This window comes from Acomys minous (genome assembly GCF_964271855.1).
Source record: "Acomys minous genome assembly, chromosome: 2".
Lineage (NCBI taxonomy): Eukaryota > Metazoa > Chordata > Mammalia > Rodentia > Muridae > Acomys > Acomys minous.
This window is the reverse complement of record NC_140484.1, coordinates 69,942,942-69,960,737: the sequence shown is the minus strand read 5'-3', so window position 1 is coordinate 69,960,737 and position 17,796 is coordinate 69,942,942. Positions and strand designations below refer to the sequence as shown.

The window sequence follows — 17,796 nt, the reverse complement described above, 5'->3', positions numbered from 1 at the left end:
TTTTTTGATTTTACAGGTTAGAGTTAAGAGATTGCCTTGAGTCTTAGGAGATGTAGGCCTCTGGCATTAAAAAAAAAAAAAGATTTATTTATTTATTATGTACACATTGCTCTGCCTGCATGTACACCTACAGGCCAGAAGAGGGCATCAGATCACATTATAGATGTTTGTGAGCCACCATGTGGTTGCTGGGAATTGAACTCAGGACCTCTGGAAGAGCAGCCAGTGCTCTTAACCTCCGAGCCATCTCTCCAGCAGCCCCCCTACCCACCCTTTTTTGAAACAGGTCTCTCTAATATGTGGCTCTGGCTGTCCTGGAACTCTATGCAGATCAGACTGACTTCAAACTCACAAACCTGCCTCTGCCTTTTGAGTGCTGGGATTAAAGGCCCGTGCCACCAAGGACTATGGGGACTTCTGAAGTTGTACAGAAAGCATCTTGCATTCTGATACAGCTACAAGCCTGTGCGGGCCAGGGCGTGGCATGTGGAGTTTTGAATGGGAGTAAGTTCCATGTAAAGAATGTAAAGAAGAAGTATTTGAGTAAGCGATATATTTAATGATGATAAGTTTTCTCCTAGATGAAATAAGCCAATTCAAGCTGAATTAAAAGTACAAAAAGGAGAGTTTATTGGTGGCAGCTCTCAGGTGGGTTCACTGGTCCAAGGACTGGGGCCAGGGAAATTGCCATGCAGACAGGGAGATGGGGTGGGTGGGTGGGTGGGTGAGAAAAGGGAATGTGTGCTCATGCGCACACATGCACGCACACGCATGCACACACACACACACACACACACACACACACACACACACGAAGAGAAGTTCAGAGAGAGACAGAGAGAGACAGAGAGAGACAGAGAGAGCGACACAGACACACACACACACACACACACACACACAGAGAGAGAGAGAGAGAGAGAGAGAGAGAGAGAGAGAGAGAGAGAGAGAGAGAGACACTAGGAGAACCTGACCTGGGGCCAGGTCGGCTTTGATATTTGATAAATAGGTACCTTAGCTGTTTGTCCCAGGTCTGAAACCCAACATCCCAGCCTTTTGTTGACAGTAAATGAGTAAATGACTGCTTTCTGCTGACATCTGGGCATCATTATCAAGGGTCCAAAAAGCTGGGTATTGGCCAAGTCTGGGAAGAGCAGGCTGTTTCCCTTGCTGCCCAGGCTCTATGTGACCATCAGGGCCTAGGGATTTGACGGCCACAGTTCGGCAGTTTGTAGTCTTTAACTGATAGGAAATCTGCTGGGAGGGTTATGTATTAGGGGCAGTAGGTAAAGTTAAGGAATTTAGGGAGAAAAAAATTTTTTTACATTTGAAAATTTTAAGCCCATGGTCTTGGTAGTTGAGGAAGGGGGCTGGTGTCCCCAAACCAGGGAAAGGGGAATAGATTCCACCCCCAGGAATAGGCAGGTGACAAACAAACAGGCTGTTGACTGACAATACTTATCTGTAGTCTATTTGGCCTGCGAGAGGTGGATCCGAGATGTTTCTCAGATGCTTACAATAAAATTTAAAGTTTACAAAGAGAGCTAAGTTTCAGCCTGAAATCCACGCGGCAGAGAAGGCAGTAGACTCACACCTTTGAGCTATGGTGGAGGCTTGGGAAATGCTTTTGGGTTAACAGCATGAACACTCTTTAAGGGGAACGCAGGGAAGACAGAGCCTTCTGCGGAGCGGAAGTGGCAAAAGCTCGCTTGATCCTGGTTTTCAGTATGACTACACACCGTGAAAGAGGGGCTTCTGCCCTCTGTGCAGAAGGCTGGGAGTATAGAAATGTAGCATAATGAGAAACATTTTAAAGTCTATACTTAAAAGACAAGCAAAGGATATTTAAACATTTTAGCTTGTGACTACGATAGTGGCTTGTATAGAGGAATGTGGTTTGTTTGTTTATTTATTTATTTATTTAATGTTTATTTTTTACCAGAGATAGACTAACAACTTATCAGAACTCCATTGATCAATATTAATGCTCTGAACTTTGAAGTCTTAATATAACAGTATCATAGCAAGGGAAGAAGCCTGAAGCATTTAAAAATTCCTTTTCTATACCATAAATCACTTTCTTATCACCGCTTATGCTTTCACGTCCTGCAGCTTTTATAACTTGCGTTTACCAACCTTAAGACACCTTCTTAAGTCCTAAAAACACTTTCTTAGATCCTCACAACTTAAACTTTTGTGTCCTCAGACCTTACGTAAACTCTGCGCTTTTTTTCCCATGCAGTTATTCGCTGTGAGACACAGGTGGGGCGGCTGATTACTGGGCGCAGTCACTGTATATCAAGATCCTTTAGACAAAGGAATGGCAAAACTGTGTCCAGCCCTAGTAGTGGCAGCTCTAGGAGTGAGGCTTGAAGCCTTATTTTTTTTACACATGAAGAAGACTGAAAAAGGCATCTGAATCCTTGGTTTCTGCCTTTAAGCTGATAAATCTTTCACTAGTCCAGTCTTCAAACCCATCAGAGTCCTGAGCCGGATAAATTTCAGTTGAGTAGGCAGGAAGTACAGACCCAGCCACTTCAGAGTCTATAAAAATGGCAGAGACTTACCATTACCTGGATAGTCAGTTACGCAAGGTTCCTCTATGTCAGTGGGGCATCCATCTTTGGTTGCCAGGCCTGGAAGGTATGACAGATTTTTCTGCGAAGCAGCAATCTTTTTTTGGGAGCTGACCTCTTTGTCTAGGCAAAGTAAGGCAGTCAGCTTCCCAGTGTCCTGCCTGTCCACAGTTTGGACAGTGTACTGTCAGCAGTCGAGACAAAGGACAGTTTACAGCCCAGTGGGTAGCTTTGCTACATTTGAGGCAAACCTCAGGTGGAGGTTCTTCTGTGCTCTTCTTCGGAGGAGGAGATTTGGGGTGCTGTCAGGAGCTGGCATGTCTATTACAAAAAGCTTTTTTAGCAAGCACTTTAAATGCCATATTCTGCAGGTCTCTGAAGTGTTCGAGGACCATCTATCTATCTAAAGTATATTTGAATAGACAAATTTTGCTTGTTTTTAGTTGCCTGTCCTAGGCTTAACCTTAAAAACATAGAGGAAGCTAAATAAGGCTTATTCCTGTAGTTAGTTACATTAGTATTTAGCATGGCTACAAATACAGTTTTGGGTACATTAAAGGATTTGATCATTTATAAAATGGCTGACTATTGCATTTCTTAATTATCATTAGCAGTTTACAATAATTTAGCAGCTTTCATAAGACTAGGACTTTAGGTGTAGCTCTGTTAGGGTTGAGCCTTTAAAAAATATCATAATTTTTGAATTGAAGCTCTTTTAGTAAGAAAATGAAGCTTTTCTTGTTTTGTTTTTGTTTTTCTAGACAGGGCTTCTCTATGTATTAGCCTTGGCTGTCCTGGAACTGGCTCTGCAGACCAAGCCATCCTCGACCTCAGAGATCAGTTTGTCTCTGCCTCCAGAGTGCTGGGATTTACTCTTCCGGGTAACCATCCTCAGGGACTGAAGCAAAGCCCTTGGAGGAACACTGCTTACTGGCTCCTTTTCTCATGCATTCTCTTAGATACCCCAGACCTACCTAACTGCCTATGATGCTCTTGTCTTCAGTGAGCTGGGCCCGGCCACGTCAGTTACCAGTCAAGACAGTTTCTCAGAGGCATGGCCACAGGACAAGTTTTCAACTGAAGTTGCCCTCTTCCCAGGTTGGTCTGTGGCCATGCCTCTGAGAAACTGTCTTGATTGCTCTTGGGTGAGGGGAGTTTTCGTTAGTGAGGGAACCAGGAAGATAGGAGGCCCTGGCAGCTTTCAGTGTCTGAGAGGCTTTTAGCTGCTCAAGAAGCCGAAGCCCTAGTCAACTGAGTACAGGTGAACAAGGCACATCCCCCTCCTTCTAGAATTTGTCCCTAGGCCTCCTGAGAAGCCACAAAATTCCATTCCTTTCCCTGTCTCAGGATGCTGTTCAGGTTTCAATTTTCTGGAAGCATCTGTGAATCTCATATTTTTCCTGGCTGATCACATGTTCGTGGGTAATTAAAAATGATTTTTTTCCTCTTAATTACATATCTTAGAATATATATTTACATATATATATGTACACACACATATAATTCAATTTATATATAACCAAAGTCCTTTGCAGGGGAGAGGGAAGCGCAGCTCTGCCCTGAGCACACCGTTGTGAAGAAACAACTAAAGGGGGTCAAACGCTTAGCGTGCTCTTCCTAAGGCCCAAGAAAAGAAGGCTCCCTGGTCACTCCATGGAGACCACCAGACCGCTCAGCAGTGAGCTTTCCCTGTCTGGTTTCTTCCCTCCCACAGGGCTTGTGAATTTGAGAATCTGTGGTGCGTAGATTTAACACATTTGAGGTTTATAAACCGAGAGTCACCAATAGTGCATCGGTGTCATGTTAAGGATAGAGATAAATAAAGCGCTTCTTCTTCCTGTCATTTGACCAAGAACGAGCCTTGACTTGCAGTCTCTATTTCACCCTCTGTGTGTCTTCTGCTGCCCCTGTGGGTCTGTTGAATAAGTCTGAATCCATGCCTGCCTGAATGAGTCTGTCTGTCCTGTGTTTCTGTCTGTAGATCCCTCACAAAAGACTCCTCTCCCTCTCTTATTGAACAGTACAGAAGTGATCACTTGGGGAAAGGAACCAGGGACACTTCACAGAAACCTCTGACAGTTTTACAAGGGATGAAGTCACTGACTCTAACTGACCCAACTGACAAATAGTATTACAAGCACCATTGTTTATCAAGCAATATTTTCCATATATTTTCTTCAATATTTATGGATACTCATTTTATGAGATTGCTTTCAGCATATATTTCTGTTTTCAGACAACGATTATTGCAACACGTATATAAACCCACATGCAGTACCCTTAGGTCGTGGACACGGGAAGGGTATGTAAGATTAGAGCCATTCATTAGCTTGGGTCATGGAAGTTGATTACATGGGAAATAGAAGAAAAGTAAGGTTGGCTGTCACATTGTTATCTTAATGCAGGCTAGACAAATAGGTAAGTGTATAGTAGGATGTGGTCTTACGTCTTAAGTGACTTTGGGATGTATTATTAACTCTGGCTGTCGGGGACAGCAAAAGTTCCTGTCTCTTAGGTTGTAAGGGATATATTACTTTGTGATGCCTTGCCACACTTTGGGGCTGGCAGTGCATGAGCCCAGCCACTGGAAAGCTCTGGGGCTGACAAGAGGATCATGCTCAATTCTTCATGGTCCTATGCCTTTCCGAAGCCAGTTTCTTTTATCGTTAATGAGAGTCTGCATCCCTCAGCTGTCTACCTTGGGCGACTGACTCTGAAAGAGCATGGAATTGGTCTTAGATATGAATCTCTGAAACCAATCTTGTAGTTTTTGTGCTTCTGAGCCTGCGCCTCAGCTTCAGCTAAGTTTGCTGTGCATTGGGCAGATAGACGTGTTCTGGAATACAGGGATGCATTCAGACCCTGGGCTGCCGGCAGGGTAACTCCAGTGTCTGTGAGTTACAGAGCCTAATCCAATTTCCTGGGCTTTAGACAAAAACTGAACAAATCAGTGAGTCTTTGGGGGTAGCGCCTGAGTGATTCCTCAGGTCCCAGTTGTCCCTGTAAGATTTCTTCTTGTCTTATGTCCTGTCTGAGTGTAGTTTCCATGGTGAAAGTAGTCTTCAAATTCACAACATTATTCAGGCTCTGGAGATGGCTCAGTGGCCTATGCCAGCATAAGGATTAGAGTTTATATCACCCTCAGACCATACCCATTAAATGCCAGGTGGGGGTAAGAGCAAACTAGAAGTCCCAGTGTTGGAGAGATGGAGACGGGGTTCTGTGGCTCAAGCACTCCGGCCAGGCTAGCTAAACCAATGAGCTCCTGATTCAAGTAAGAGACTCAGCTTCAAAATACAGTATCATTAGAGAGCCATTAGGGAAGTCCCCCAGTGTGGAGCTCTAGATTGCACATGAATGTGCACACGAGTGCATGCATGCCATCACATGCACGTGATAAAGCCAACTATTTAGAAAGTCAGACAAACCCAAAGATTAATACAATAGGATTAAGCATGATTAAAGGGGGGGTGGTTTCTCTTATTAAAATCTGAAAGAAGAAAATGTGAGATTTCCATGACACTTCTCTTTAAATTTAAGATGCATTTATTTTATGTGTATGAGTATTTTGCGCACGTGCGCGTGCATGCACACACACACACATACACAAATATCTGATATAATCAGCACACAAAGAGGGAAGAATAGTATTTTGGCTCTGTGCTTCAGAGGTTTCAGTGGGTTACACAATTGCCTTAAAGGCACACCCCCCAATGACCTAAACACCTCCCCATATGCTCTCCTTCCTAAAGCGTCTACTACTTCTAACAGCATCCCTGGGAACAGACTGCAGTGGTTTGAGTGAAAATGTCCCCCTTAAGCCCATAGGGAGTGGCACTATTAGGAGGTGTGGCCTTATTGGAGGAAGCGTGTTATTGGGGGGTGGGCTTCCAGGTTTCAGATGCTCAAGCCAGGCCCAGTGTGTCTCTTTCTTCCTGCTGCCTTCAAATCCAGATGTAGAACTCTCAGCCGCCTGTCCAGCACCATGTCTGCCTGCGTGTTGCCATGCTTCCCACCGTGATGGTAATGAACTAAACCTCTGAACTGTACGCCAGGCCCAGTTAATGTTTTCCTTTATAAGAGTTGCATTGGTCACGGTGTCTCTTCCCAGCAATAAAACCCTCAGAGACAGACCATTAGTACATAGGCCTTGAGGAGACTGGTCACAACCAAGCCATAACACACCCAGCTACAAGTTGCTAGTGAGCCCTTTTCAAAGCATTCTGTTCTCCAATAGCTCCATGCGGCCTCTGCTGCTGCCTCGCTGGTAGCACAAGCTCCTGTTTGCTCAGCTCTGCCTGCTATTGCCAGATTGGTATTATAATACACACCTCGGACACGTCATGGCCATTTTTTCTTTCTCTGATTTCCAGCTGTGGAGGAGTGCACAGCAGATGGTGTGGAGCAGGTTGACTCTGATCATATGGTTGGGGCAACAGAGCAGAGTTCCAGTCACGGAAGCAAATCTAGACAGATTGTGCTGCTCTTTTAGCAGCATGAATATGGCTATATGTAAGTACAGGGGATGCTTACTGCAAGAACTTAAAAAAAAAGAAAATTACAGTGATATTTTATATTTATATATTATAGTGCTCAGTTCTCTAGAGCCAGTTGCCTGGCTAATAGTTATAACCATTAATTCTGTGAGCCGAGACAGCAGGCAGGATCATTTGTCAACCTTACTTTCATTATCAAATTTATATGATATAAGAAACATTTACATCAATGCTTTTTAATGCATATAATTATAAGCAAATTTGGCACTGGACTAAGTTAAGAGCCTGGTTAAGAGCACTTGCTGTTCTTGCAGATCACCCCAGTTCCATTCCTTAATTATTCCATTATTTAAATATTCCATTATTTAAATGCCACTTAAACATCTGATTAGCTGTATCTGTTTTATTATTTACCTACATTGGAAAGTTACAATATTCCTTCTGCTTTTCTTTGAAGAAAATATCTGCACTAATGGATTTCACACGTTTACTATTATTTTCCTGGGAGAAATTCGCACAGGCAGAATTTAGAAGGGACTTAATGAGGCAGCAGTGTGTTTTGCAGCACAACAGAACTCATTTCTTGGTGTAGCGAGTGCTGGCTTCACCATGTCTGCAGCAGCCTGGTACTGGTTGATGTTAGGAAGGTAAAGTTGAGTTTGAAGGGAAAAGCCAAACTGCCCTTCCTCTGGGGGGGGGTGCCCCAGGAATGCAGGGAACTCACTATGAGGAGGCGGGCCGGGAGGTGGGACCCTTCTCACAGCAAGAGGATCAAACAAGAAAGCCTTTGAAAAGCTTAACACAATTCATTTTTTTTTCCTGCTTCTTGTTTCTCAGTCTCTACCCTGGGAGCTGGTCGTGGATGCCTCTGTAGAGAGATTGGTGGGAGCAGGCATTCGTTCTAAGACCCTAGGGACTCAAGGGTCCCGTCATACCCTTCTCTACTCATGTGACCTCCCTGGGTTAGCCCACCATGTACTGTGAAAACGATACAGAGGATGGACCTTGAGTGACAGAGCCCTTGCCTCGCATGCGTGAAAGCCTCAAGTCAATCCACAACATCACGTAATACTGGACGTGATGCTGTGTGCCTATAATCCCCGTGCTTAGGAGGTAGAGAAAGGAAGATCAAAAGTTCAAAACCACCCGCAGCTCCATAGTGAATCTGAAGCCAGTCTGGCATACACAAAACCCTATTAAAAAAAAAAAAGCAAAGCTTACTTTATATGTTAAGATCTTTGGCACATTTTCTTTGCTTTTCGAACATATGCCCCTGTAGGAAAGATTAAGCTTTGTCTCAGGTGGAAGCAGTCTTGACGGGCTTTACCCTTGGGGCACACCATGAATACCTTGTGAGAGACTGTTTGGAGCCTTCCTGGGCTTGGAATTCAGGAAGCCTACCTAGGAACCCCACCGTGGCTATTGTTTTCCTAATTGACCCTCGAAGGGAGAAGGGACTGCCCTTTGCATATGACTGGGAAGGTGGGGGAGAGAAAAACAAGAGGTAGAAGGAGAGAAGGAGAAGGCGCGGAGAGAGAGGAAAGGACCGGACCAGCTCGTGGGACTGAGACACCTAAGGACCCGTCCTGCCGAACGGATTCCAGGAGGTTTTAATCTTCTGTCCCTTTAACCTTTTTTTACTTCTTGTATATGCTAGTTGGGTTGTATAATAAAGTTTAATTGTTAATAAACTGAGCCAACATCTGGTGCCCGATGTGGGGCCCGATGGGTTCCACAATCCCTAATGATATGAGGGAAGATTCAGTATTCCACGGGATAGAAATGTTGTTTCAGGGTATTGGCAAAATTGCAACTGCTGTTGCAAAACTCTTTCCTGCATTATACTTAGAGGGAATTCTTTGTTTTCTCATTGTCCTTTTATTACAATATTTCATGCTTAGAAGGATTAGAAGACAGGCTAATGGTATAGAAAAGCCGGAAGGGTCAGTAAGTTCTATCCTTTTGGAAAAGATTGCAGATTTGACTGGACAGATAGAAAGGCTGAGGTATGAAAATGAAGGGATGGGAAAACGGATAGAATTTTTGGCATTTGGTAGTGATGAAGGACAGAAAATAGAGAGACCGGAAAGCCAGAAAAATCAGGAAGAGTCAATAAGCTCTATCCTTTTGGAAAGAATTACTGACTTGACTGAACAAATACGCAAAATACAGAGAAAAGTGGAAGGGCTGGAAAAGCAGAAGGCACCTTTGGTTAAAAAGGGTGGAGAAGGTCAGAAACCAGAGGCAAAGGAAGCCAGACCGACCAAAAGGTCTTTGGAAGTAAATGTACCAGTGGAGGATACTTCCACAGTCACCCAGGCACCTTCAGCTTTTCCAGTCACTGTAAGACATGTAATCGAGCCAAATGGTGCTGAGGGTCATGACGAAATAGCCTGGTGTCCTGTAGACATGATGGATTTAAAACATTTTAAGGAATCCATCATCAGATATGGTATGCATTCTAACTTCGTTAAACAAATGTTAAACAGCTGGGCCTATCAGAATAGACTTGTTCCCCAAGATTGGAAAAATTTAGTTTCAGCGGTATTGGAAGCAGCACAACAGTTACAGTGGTTATCATGGTGGCAAACAGAGGCTATAAAAATAGAACAAGAAAATATCGCACAGGGAATAAATATTAATAGAGATCAGTTACTTGGTGATGGACCATATACTAACATGAGAGAGCAAATTCAAGCTGACGATAGAGTGATTGAACAATGTCGTAAGGCAGCCTTGAGAGCTTGGGAGCTGGTAGAGGAACCTGGGAAAACAACTATTTCTTTTACTAAGGTGTTCCAAGGACCTCTGGAGCCCTTTACAGAATTTTTGCAGAGATTAGGATCTGCTATGGATAAGGCGATGCCAGATTCTGATAACAAAAAGGCATTAAAACTTATCATGGCTTATGAAAATGCAAATGCTGAATGTAAGAAGGTGCTTAGACCGTTAAAGGAAAGAGGCGCTCCATTAGATGACTGGGTAAAGGAGACAGTTAATATCAACTCTCAGGAATATCAGAATAATATTGTGGGACAAGCTTTAGTCAGAGAGCCCAGATATCATAATACTCGGTGCTTTAATTGCGGTCAAATCGGTCATGTGCAAAGAAACTGTAGAAATAGAAGGCGCACTAACCCAGGAGGAAACGTAACTCATAGAAGAGAACAGGGGGGTTCTGGTTATGATGGTAATGAGGTACCAAGACTCCCAGGGTACTGTAGTCGCTGTGGAAAAGGGAAACACTGGGCTCGGGATTGTCAATCTAAGCGAGATGTGCAAGGCAATATCTTGCCGACGGGAAACGGCAGGAGGGGGCCATCGGCTCGGGCCCCCGTAAACAATGCCAGCCGAATTCCTTTGGCCAGTCAGGAAGTGACAAACCCGCAGGAAAACGGGAACTGAGTGTTAGCGATCTAATGCATGCTACTGAAGGCAGTGCAGCCTTGGATCTGGCTTCAAATATGTCTCTTACCCTAACTCCTCAGGTTGAATGTTACAAATTAAATACTGGTGTTTTTGGACCTTTGCCTTCAGGCACAGTAGGATTGGTTCTGGGAAGAAGCGGGCTGACTTCTCAAGGTTTTATTGTGCATCCTGGTATTATAGATGGAGATTCTAAAGGGGAAATAAAAATCTTGGTATGTGTGAAAAAGGAGATGAAAATTGATGCCGGGGATAGGATTGCTCAACTCCTACTGTTTCCTTACATTAAGGGCAAAGCCGCTCCAGTGGAAAGGACTGGTGCGTTCGGGAGCACAGGGACCCGTGTGTTCTGGCAAACAGTAATTAATGATCAGAGACCTAAGTTAATTATACAATTGAATGATATTAAAATAGAAGGCTTGGTAGACAGTGGAGCTGACGTCTCCATCATTTGCCAGAAGTCTTGGAACCAAACTTGGCCACTTAAGAAGGTTTATACAGAAATTGTAGGAATTGGCAAGTTATCTCAAATAAAACAAAGTGTACAGTGGCTTGAGTGTGTGGGACCAGATGGGCAGATAGGGAGGCTGAAACCCTATGTGGCTGACATTCCTATAAATCTATGGGGACGAGACCTTTTACAGCAATGGGGTACTCAGATTACTATTCCTGCAAATACTGAGATAAAGAAGGTTGAAACAATGGGTGAATTGGTATGCGCTTCTAGGGAAGAGATTAATGTAAGTGATCAGAGGCGACCACCAGCTATGCCCATTGTCCAACCTCAGAATTCTTCAGATTTAGAGTGTCAAAATTTATAAGAGGGGCCACTGCTGAGATACCAACCGCCTTGCCCCTAAAATGGATTTCAAACAGACCTGTATGGCAGGAGCAGTGGCCCTTAACAAAAGAAAAGTTACAGGCGCTTCACGGTTTAGTGCAAGAGCAGCTGGAGGCTCAACACATCGAAGAATCTTCCAGCCCCTGGAATTCCCCTGTGTTTGTGGTAAGAAAGAAATCAGGTGGTTGGAGAATGATAACAGATTTGAGGGCCATAAACAAGGTGATTCAACCCATGGGTTCGCTTCAACCTGGAATTCCTTTGCCTTCCTTATTACCTCGGTCTTGGCATATAATTACAATTGATTTAAAAGATTGTTTTTTTACCATACCTCTACACGAGAAGGACAGGGAAAGGTTTGCTTTCTCAGTACCTACCCTGAACAGTAATTCTCCAATGAAGAGATATCATTGGATGGTACTTCCACAGGGAATGTTAAATAGCCCAACTTTATGCCAGTATTTTGTACAACAACCTTTAGAAATACTTCGTAAGCTGTTTCCTCAATCTATCATATATCATTACATGGATGATATTCTGCTAGCTGATTCTGATCCTAGTATTGTAGAAAAAATGTTTCAGGAAGCACAAAGAATTCTGCCATGCTGGGGATTACAGATTGCGGTGGAAAAAATACAAAGAGGAGATTCAATTACATATTTAGGCTATAAAATAACTGAACAAAAAATTCGACCACAAAAGGTACAGATCCGTAGAGATCAATTACAAACTCTTAATGACTTTCAGAGATTATTGGGCGATATTACCTGGTTAAGGCCTACAATCGGGTTAGCTACCTATGAGTTAAGTAACTTGTTTCAGATTTTACAAGGGGATTCGGATTTAAACAGTCCTAGGTGTTTAACTGCTGAAGCAGAAAAGGAGTTAATTCTGGTGGAACAAAAACTTCAAAAGGCATATGTGGATAGAATTGATCCTGAACTTGGTTGCATTTTGGTTATTTTGCCTTCAAAACATTCTCCTACTGGGCTTCTCATGCAAAGGGAAGACCGGATTATAGAATGGATATTCCTGCCAAATAAACAAAGCAAAAAATTGAAAACATATATAGAGAAAATTTCTGAATTGATTACAAAGGGAAGAATAAGGTTGCGTCAACTGTCAGGGATGGACCCGGCGGAAATTGTAGTGCCTCTTACTGATTCTGAGATTATGTCACTATGGGTAATTAATGAAGATTGGCAAAAAGCTTGTAGTAATTATTTGGGAGACATTAACAATAGATACCCCAAAAGCAAACGTATACAGTTTATAAAAAGAACTAATTGGATCCTTCCAAGTATTGTAAAGAGGCCACCAATCTCAGGGGCACCCACCTTTTTCACAGATGCAAATAAATCAGGTATGGCTGGTTATAAGTCTGAGAAAATGACCAAGGTGATTAAAAGCCCATTTACATCAGTTCAAAAATCAGAATTATATGCTATCCTTATGGTTTTGTTAGATTTTCCTGAACCTCTTAATATAATTACTGACTCTCAATATGCTGAAAAGGTTGTTTTGCATATAGAAACTGCTGAATTTACTCCTGATAACACAGAATTGACTACTTTATTTATAGAGCTGCAACAGGTCATCAGAAGCAGAAATTATCCCTTGTATATTACTCATATTCGATCCCATACAGGTTTACCAGGTCCATTGGCACAAGGAAATGAAGAGATCGACAAATTATTGATAGGTAATGTATTCGAAGCCTCCAAATTTCACGAAAAACATCATGTCAATGGTAAGGGGTTGAAGAAAAGATTTTCTATCACTTGGCAACAAGCTAGAGAAATAATTAATAAATGTCCTACATGTTCCTTATATAGTCAACTACCATTACCTGCTGGAATTAATCCTAGAGGTAACAAAAGGAATGAAATTTGGCAGATGGATGTGTTTCATTTTGCAGAATTTGGAAAAATGAGATATGTGCATCATACCATTGATACCTATTCAGGTTTTCAATGGGCAACTGCCTTAAGTTCTGAAAGGGCTGACTGTGTGATTACTCACTTACTAGAAATAATGGCATTTATGGGAATACCTGCACAAATTAAGACTGATAATGCTCCTGCATATGTGTCCCTTAAGATGAAAAACTTCTTTATGTATTATAATATAAAGCATGTTACTGGTATACCTCACAATCCCACAGGACAAGCACTTGTGGAAAGAGCTAATCGTACCTTAAAAGAAATGCTTATTAAACAAAAGGGAAGGGTAAAGACACCCAGGGATCGATTAAATAATGCTTTGTTGACTCTAAATTTTCTTAATGTGAATGATGAAGGGACGTCAGCTGCGGAGAGACATTAGATAATAGAAAAAACTGAGGAATTGGGGCAACCAATATTCTTCAAGGATTTGGAAAGTATGAAATGGAAACCTGCAGTAGTTTTGAGATGGGGTCGTGGGTATGCGTATGTTTCCACAGGGAGTGAAAATATATGGCTACCAACTAAACTTATAAAGATTAGATCTGACCATATAACAAGTGAATCTTAAGAGCTACCTGGTTCTTAACAGCTTGACATTGTTCCTTACAGCTTGGAGAACTAATGCCCTCTTCTGTCCTATTGGTGTATATGCAGGTAGAGCCCTGTATTTGCAAAAAGCAGGACAATGCTGAAGACAGCAGGCAGCATGGGTGATTTAACCCCAAAAGCATGCCTCTGGCACCTCGAGCAAGATGCCTCAAATGATGTTCCCTTGAAAATTATATATGTACTAACATACCTGTACTAATGATTTATAAAGTCTGCTTACTTTCAGAGCAAAAAACAGGACAATTATGAAGATCGAACTTCTGCCTCTGGCACTACTACTTCTTCCAGAAATTGCATGCATATTAACAATAAATCGGCTAGCCGAAAGGATCGATCCCTAAAGGACTGGACAAAAAACAGCTAGCTTTTCCAGCGCTTGGCCAATATATTATTTTTCTTGGGTACCCGAAAAATATTTTTCTCTTAAACAGCATCAAGTAATTTTGAGAACACGACGCCCCCATTCCCAGTAGGTGGGATGTGTGTTTTTGGTGGGTTACCAATGCTCATCTTTGCCTAACGGGGTTATTTACAATTAATAAAAGTTCATTTGGGGATTTCTTTCTTCTATCTTTCTTTCTCTCTTACTTTCTATCCCTTTTAATATTAAGAAAAAGGGGGGAAGGAAGGGAGGATACAGGATTGTAGAATAAAAGGTAGATTATTGAATCTACTAACTTAAAAAATTCTACATTGGTATTGTAGATTGATGGAAATTTAAGACTTTTGATTGATGGAAATTTAAGACTTCAACTTTTGCTTCACATTGATATGAACTTAAATTGTATATTCCATTCATTTTTGCCTTATGTATTGTATGTTATATGTTGACAAAATATTGTATATTGTATGTCAGAAATTTACGTTCTTTTTGTTCAATGTTTATTTGATGTATTATTTGTACCACTAATGTCTTATAAAAAACTGTTTGGAATCATCGGGGATAAAAGTTGGTATTTAGTTACGTAGAAATCCTATTAGATACTCACTTTGTTATAGAGCAGGTTTGTTTAATAGCTTGTCTATGTCTTCAAAGGAATAGATTGATAACTGTAAGAATAGATAGATTTGTTCTTCAAACTCTTCAGAGATCCACAGAATATGGCATTTAATGATGAGGGCTTTCCTGACAGAGAGAGACATCCGCTCCTGGCCGCCTCTCCATTTGCATCATTGAAGATGGGGGCTTCAAGAGACGCTGGTGACAGAATGGTCACTAGACGGAAAAACTGCTCTGCTACTGCTCTTATCTCTACGGCTGATGACAGGCTGACTGTCTGCAACGATCAACAATGATGCTGGAAAGATGACTGTCCAGCTTTAAAGAGAATAGATGGACCAGACCGTCGGATTTCCTGCTTCAAAAAGCAGTTCGTTGGATGTTTTGGGCCGAAAGGCTGAAGACTGATTGCCCCAATGAAGGAGAGAATTCGGTGACTATCCAGGCAGTCTGCTCTCTCTGTACTCTGCAACTTGGAAGTTGCCTGCCAGCACTTCCTTTATTAGATAGATTTTCCTTCTTGGGTCTCTGATGGGATTGAAGACTAGATAGCCACAGTGTTACTAGAAGCTTTAGTAGATTAATAATTACAATTTCTCATGAAAGAAAAGGACTCTCTTTGGTAGGATAGTGGTATACTTTCCCTTAGGTTAACAAGTATAAAAGGACTTTGTTATGTTCTTAATTCCTGATGAGTATGTATATATGTATATATGTATATATGTGTATATAGTTCTTAATTTTTTAGAGAGAAGGGTGAGGTGTAGGAAAGATTAAGCTTTGTCTCAGGTGGAAGCAGTCTTGACGGGCTTTACCCTTGGGGCACACCATGAATACCTTGTGAGAGACTGTTTGGAGCCTTCCTGGGCTTGGAATTCAGGAAGCCTACCTAGGAACCCCACCGTGGCTATTGTTTTCCTAATTGACCCTCGAAGGGAGAAGGGACCGCCCTTTGCATATGACTGGGAAGGTGGGGGAGAGAGAGAAAAAGAAGAGGTAGAAGGAGAGAAGGAGAAGGCGTGGAGAGAGAGGAAGGGACCGGACCAGCTCGTGGAACTGAGACACCTAAGGACCCGTCCTGCCGAACGGATTCCAGGAGGTTTTAATCTTCTGTCCCTTTAACCTTTTTTTACTTCTTGTATATGCTAGTTGGGTTGTATAATAAAGTTTAATTGTTAATAAACTGAGCCAACATGCCCCTCCCCCCACAAGGCCATATCTTGTGACTTGCAGATGGTCCAGTCCTCCATCTTCGACTGCACTCTAGAATCTGGATGTTTCTACCAGCTGACATAGTCCAGATGAGATGATGTGAGGAGAAAGAAGGCCAGGAGTAGAGAGGCAGGTGACTTTAGAATTACACCTCTGGCCGAGTGACTGTAGTGAGCGAGGCTTCTCACCTGCATTGAGACCCTGTTTCTTAGTCTCCAGATAGAAGGAAGCATCCGTGTGATGAGCATTGTCTCCAGGCTCATTGTCATCAACACAAGAGCAGTAAGGAAAAGATACACAGTTGTTAGGACAAGGTCAGGAAGGGGCCGGTCTCAAGGTCATGGCCAGCATGTCCTCCTTCAAGCTCAACCAGCGATCTGCCATCTGTAAAATGGCTGCCTACTGTTGACTCCCACGTCTGTTTCCATCACCCATTTGGGAGAGTGGCAAGGGGCTAAAAGAGTATCCCACACAACAGCTGGACAGTTGCATCAGCCCCAAACTCCATCACAGGAGGAAGTACTGAGAGTGAGTGATGTGGTTCCCATGCAAAAATGTTTACTTATTTACTTTTAAAAGATGGTTGTGCCGATAAAAACATCTGGGATGTGCTGATTCATGCTGGCTAGATATACTTGCTGTGCGGAGTTGTGGCCTCTCCTGTGACCTGGCTCAGGAGCTCCAGCCAACCAAGTGTTCTTGCTGGAAGATGACCAGCTGATAAGTAGACTCCCTTTTCCAGGGAGTTTTAAACTGGTGGGTGGAGAGCTGAGTTTGAAGGAAAACGGAGGTCAGCTTTTGCAGAGGTGACAAGGTGGGCAGGATGCCCGAGTTGCTCTTGGGTCACTAGGGTGACTTGAGTTAAGTGGGGGGGGGGGGGAAGGTGGAAGTTGCCTCATTATGCCTAGGGATGCTGAGGGAGCCCAGACAGCTTTAACACAACGTAAGAGTGGGGAGAAGACTATGTCTTGTGATCACAGTGATAGCTGGGAGGCTTAGCAGCCACAAGCCACAGGGCAAACATGGCCTGTTTCCATGTTTCTGAAACAGGCTGCTTCTCCAGGTGGGCACATCACAGAGCCTTGTTCATGCCCGTGGAACTAACATGGTTGGTTAAAAAATACCCAATTGAATAAGTTCAGAAATAATACTCTTCTCCTATGCTCCCCCAAGTTGCACATCAGCTCATTCTTGGCAGGATTTCTGGGGTGGGGGTCATTCAACTTCAGGATGATGTGTAAAAATGGGTTCTGGGTCAAACCACACATTAGACCACTATAGGAAAGATACTGCCTGTGGAGGGACATGGGGCATCAAAAAGTGGCTCTGTGCTGTCTCTTGACTGGTTTGGGAAGAGAGGAAACAGGTTTTTGCTCACATAAATTATACATCATGACAAAGTACTTCTTTCTAGGCTCTGTGGAATGCCACGGATCGTGTCTGCTGAGGCCCCCTGAGGCATGAGCTGCCACTGAAGGTTTTTTAATTAGTGCTGTGCTGTACTTTTTTTTTTTTAATATGCTGTTCTCAATTCCTGGGATGAGTCTGTGTTCAAGTAGCATGCAAATTTGTTTTGTTTTGTTTTTCAATCCCCATTTTTGGTTAAGAAGTAGTTTTATCCTCTGAAATGTGCTTCAGAAATGTACTAACAGACCGCAATTTAGTCAAGGAAAGTCAAGATCATTAATGTCAC

General features: G+C 42.7%; 1 long non-coding RNA gene across 1 annotated transcript in view; it reads left to right on the top strand.

The window, feature by feature from the left end:
* Nucleotides 1-16,074, top strand: part of LOC311582642 — a 95,665-nt gene extending 79,591 nt beyond the window's left edge. Inside the window, exon 2 of the long non-coding RNA XR_014774179.1 lies at nucleotides 15,644-16,074. This is a non-coding gene — a long non-coding RNA (uncharacterized lncRNA). The remainder of the gene's footprint in view (nucleotides 1-15,643) is intronic.
* The last annotated feature ends 1,722 nt before the right edge of the window (nucleotides 16,075-17,796 follow it).